Raw genomic sequence first — 5,259 nt, 5'->3', positions numbered from 1 at the left:
TGTTTGTAACATTGTGAATTTCTATGAACCATTGAATGCTCTTCATTGCCTAGATGATCTTGTAAACAACAAGAATGGGAAGAACCATTGTAAATATATACCGTTTACAGAAACTTTCAAGGCTCAAATCATTGATGGTGAAATTTTTGTGTTCTCAGCAAACAGATTGAATGCTAAGATTGACTGTAAGTCAAACAAAACAGAAGTAGTTTTCATTAACGTACACTCATTTTCATCTGCTTGTGAATTGGTTATTTTACATAATTTGTATTACAAACCTACAGTCTTCACGACATACAGTTTGAATTTCAGTAAAAGTGTACATCAGTTTGCAGTTATTAACGAATTTCAACTTTCAGAACTGGAATTGGAGACATTCACAAAGCTAGAAGAGGTTCATACTTTCTTTCATACATATAAGACCGAGATTTCTCCTATCATGTCATTCATAAATGTCATTCTTTTGGTACTGTTTGCTTTCATTTCTTTTATAATTGTCAGGAAATTAATATTGAATAAGCTTACCTTAATCAAAGACATGATGGACAGAATCCTTCCTAGAGAGTGATAGCGTTTACCATTGACTTGCCACTTGAACATTTGATGATTGATTTTTTTTTTTTTGTAACAATCAGATATGTTCTTCATGTATGAATTTCTACCAAGTTATCATGATTGATAACCAAAGAGTAATAGGCATTTGATATATTTACTTTGCCATAATTTTCTGCATTTAGTTTGAGTATTTGATATATAATTCATACTTATATTGTTTGTGTTAGCACTATGATGCATTATAATATTTCTTGCATTTATTGCTTATTAATAGAAATTATTGACATTGAAATAATTGAGTATAGTCAAGTTTTTCTTTGAATGTATATTATAGGCATTCATATAAATTTATTTCCATACACCTGCTTACATGACTACTTTATTCAAATTCGCATTACATTATTATTGCTAGGCTTACCTTAATTGGTTGGCTTAGAATTAATTTTTTGTAATGGTTTTGTATATTGTTGAGTTGGTTATCTACTTGCATTGTAGTCAATGCAGGTAGGTGACCGAGTGATGTTATGCAGTGAATAAGTATGAGATTCACTGATCGGGATTATGAGAGAGAGAGAGAGCGAGAGACGATGTTGATAGTTTAAAATGATGAGCCATGAGACCAAGTAAATTGAAGACTAACCATAACAAACCTCCAAGATGTAGGGGAAAGGAAGGAGGAGGCTAGAGGAATGAAGTGAAAAGGTCAGCAAAATTGACCTGATTTGTCCTTGCCAAAAGTGGGAGTTAAGATTGAACCATTAAGAGTAAAGTAGACGTCCTCAAGGAGGCGGAGTTTTATTCAACATAGGTCCAGAGTTCATTCTGATCAATTTTTAGCCAGAGTTATTTTGAAAACCAAATTGGGTAGGATTGTGTCACTCGCTCCTCTCTTAACATCAAGAAATTTCTAAGTCCAGTGTGGCTGGCCGTGTGAAATAATTTAGTGTTAAGAATAAAACTTATGAAAAACCGTGCCCGGCGAATACTTAACCCCTCCTGAAAAGTAGAAAGTATTAATAGACAATTTCAACCTAACTTACCGAGTCCCCTGCGTTACTATCAAGTGAAAGTCAACAGACAGAAACGGAGTCATTCATATGTGGTGCAACGCAATACAAAGAAAAAGTGCACCGCATAACATATATATATATATATATATATATATATATATATATATATATATATATATATATATATATATATATATGTATGTATGTATGTATGTATGTATGTATAAGCCATCCGGGAAATATGACAGAATATCTAGAAATGCATAATTTTCGCTATATCATCGTATTAATTGTACCATGCGTTTGAAGTATTTTTTTAAGGATGTATACTAAGCATGCATAACTAGGACAGAGTTAACGTAATCTTTTAAATGTGAACAAAAAGTAATTAGATACTCCTCAATAGAAAACGCTGCAGTCATTTCCATGTGAGTGTCTTAGCCTTTATTTTGAGAAGGGCTATTACTGATACCATAGGATTCAGGTACCAAAAGAGAGCATTAACAATTCTTTTTTACTTTTTTCTTTTAATATTACTAATTATTCCTTATGTTGTTAGTTAAGTTAAAGTCCTCCTGTGCCCCTGTAGGCTCATTGGGCAGGCGCTGATCTCCTGTTTCTTAGGCCGACAGCCAGTTGGGCGACAGGTCTCAATGCTTATGACACGTGTTGTGTTAAATTCTTTTCTTGACTTCGTTCTAGCTAGAAGCTGTCCTTACACATAAGTGCTTAAGTGGGAGTTGCAATTTATCCTCGTTTGGCATTTTGTTCACAAGGCAATTTAGTATCTCTTCGAGAAGTCATAAGCAATGGTTTCAAGCGTTCTAGTTTAGATGTGTCTTTTGATTCTAAAGATTTATATGTCCATTTTGATGTACCTGTGTTAGACCATACCCAAGAGCTTGTAATTTCAATTGTATTACGTTGTGGCCAATAAACTTCTATCTGCCTAACTTCTATGGAGGTGATCTTCTAACATCCCACATCACTTCATTATTTAAACCGTCCGTCAGTCCCCGTTCCTCCTACCCTCTCTGTTTTCTTCGCTGTACTTCATCGCCCTTTCCTCTTGGTTATCGTCCTCTCCCCTCTTGGATTTTCCTCTTCCTTTACTCATATTAAGGAAAGAATCTACGCGGACACTTGACTGCCAAAGGTTAAACAATAAACAATACGTAATTTGAGAAACTCGAGATGCTGGCGAAGAAGTTACTGAATAGGAAGAGGGGATTGATTAGGGGAGGTATTTTAGAGTCAATGATGAATTCCGGAGTTTATTTTGTTGTGTGTTGTGAGGTGTGCTGTGTGTGTGTGTGTGTGTGTGAGAGAGAGTTTTGTGAAATCCATATTATCCAAAATAGATACTGTGTTAGAATAAGAATACTGAAATTGCTGCGAACTTTACAGGGTTATTAAGGAATGTAAAGGATTTAAAAAAAATAATAAAGTAGGAAATCTGTAACATTGTAATCAGTGAAGGGAGATTTAGTCAAAATTAAGAGCCAAAGAATGTTGCCCTTTTTTTTTAGAGGAACTTATTACTTTATTTGAAAAGCAGACAATAACAAATTCAGTTACTGAAAGATTGTTTTAGGACAGAACCCAAATTATTTTGTTTTTAACGAGCAAGATCACGAGGAGCACAAGAAAAATGTTTCATTTAAATAGAGAATACCATGAAATCTAATGAATGAAATAGGCAGTCTGAACGACACCAGAAATAGTAATTGATAGAGTGATTATGGCATGACTGACAGAAGTGTTACCCCAGAGTTATATATATATTATATATACATATATATATATATATATATATATATATATATATATATATATATATATATATATATATATTTTTTTTTTATATTTATTTTTTTTTTTTTTTTTTTTTTTGAGAAAAGATGATTATCTGATATGCTGATTTCAGATGATCCATCAGTTTAGTAATTATTTATTCTATTTTTTGGGCTGCCAAAAACACATGGCGAAGCGTGGAAAGGTTACCTTGGATATGTGTCCTTATAGTTCCCAGTTGACAGAAATTACTGCAAACAATTTGGGATTAGCCAGTTCATAAAAAAGACAGAAAACTTCTTTTCTCAATAGCACTTTAAAAAATAGAATTGAATAATAAACTCTAAGTATAATTCAATATCAAAATAAAGTCAGAAGTAAGAGCGTATTAATGCGGAATCAGCACATGCTTTCAGATATATTTGAAAACAGTTACAACCGCCCCATTATTTAATATTTCAGAATAATTCACTGGTGCATAATACAAGGACCTTCATTTCAAGGTGCAATGAATATTAGAATGCTCGTTGTTTTATTCAGTTTAAATCTTGTCGCCCATAACAATACTCTATATTTTTCTAGAAACATTTATGCATTACGTTCGTCATTATTTCTTTTAGGAGTTTGAAAAGAGTTGCCAATAATTGATAGTTTTCTTTATTCACGATCGTTTGAAAGCTCCCAACGTAAAGGTTCCTCTTTTCAGCTCTTAACTTTCGTCTCTCTAATGAGAGAGAGAGAGAGAGAGAGAGAGAGAGAGAGAGAGAGAGAGAGAGAGAGAGAGAGAGAGAATTATCGAAGACAAATTAGTTCCTCTTTACCTGACTTTGTTGCAGGTAAGTGACATTTACGTAGATCCTCTCGATTCCAGGTAATTTCGTTGGCAATCAGGACGCTGCAGAACGCCTAAGTAGGATTGATTATAAAGTTAGTGTTTTAGAACCTCGCATCAAATGACTTTCACTGGTGAGTGGGAAGTGGGCTTAAATGTTGCTTATGTTTTTAGTTTTATGTAAGAGAAAACTGTTGTGCCGGCTTTGTCTGTCCGTCCGCACTTTTTCTTTCCGCACTTTATTCTGTCCTTACTTTTTCTGTCCGCCCTCAGATCTTAAAAACGGCTGAGGCCAGAGTGCTGCAAATTGGTATGTTGATCATCCACCCCCCAATCATCAAACATACCAAATTGCAGCCCTCTAGTCTCAGTAGTTTTTATTTTATTTAAAAGTTTAAAGTTAGCCATAATCGTGCTTCTGGCAACGGTATACGATAGGCCACCACCGGGCCGTGGTTAAAGTTTCATGGACCGCGGGTCATACAGCATTATACCGAAACCACGGAGAGATAGATCTATTTTCGGTGGCCTAGATTATACGCTGAAGCGGCTGCACAGAAAACTCGATTGCGTCGAAGAAACTTCGGCGCATTTCAAATTTGAATCGAGAGTCACCATAAAAAAAAAGAAAAATTCTCCCATAACATGAAATAGAAAATATATATACAGATAATACTAATTTTTTAAAAAACTTTTCATCTTCTTACTGTAATAAAATTATATAACCACCTTATTTTAGATACTGAATAACATCGCCTTACATTGTATTCATGTGGGACTACGAGATAGAGTCTTAAGAAAGGTTACTAAAATTATATGGCAGTATTCGACAAGGGGGCGGGAGGAATATAAGGAGAGGTGCATGAACTTTTTCTGTTTGATTCTCTCTCTCTCTCTCTCTCTATTTCTCTTTCTCTCTTTCTCTCTCTCTCTCTCTCTCTCTCTCTCTCTCTCTCTCTCTCTCTCTTTTCATGTATATATCACATATTTATATATATATATATATATATATATATATATATATATATATATATATATATATATATATATATATATATATATATATAT

The sequence above is a fragment of the Macrobrachium rosenbergii genome, unplaced genomic scaffold (assembly GCF_040412425.1).
Source record: "Macrobrachium rosenbergii isolate ZJJX-2024 unplaced genomic scaffold, ASM4041242v1 13908, whole genome shotgun sequence".
NCBI classification, from domain to species: Eukaryota; Metazoa; Arthropoda; class Malacostraca; order Decapoda; family Palaemonidae; genus Macrobrachium; species Macrobrachium rosenbergii.
Note: the sequence above shows the minus strand (reverse complement) of the source record.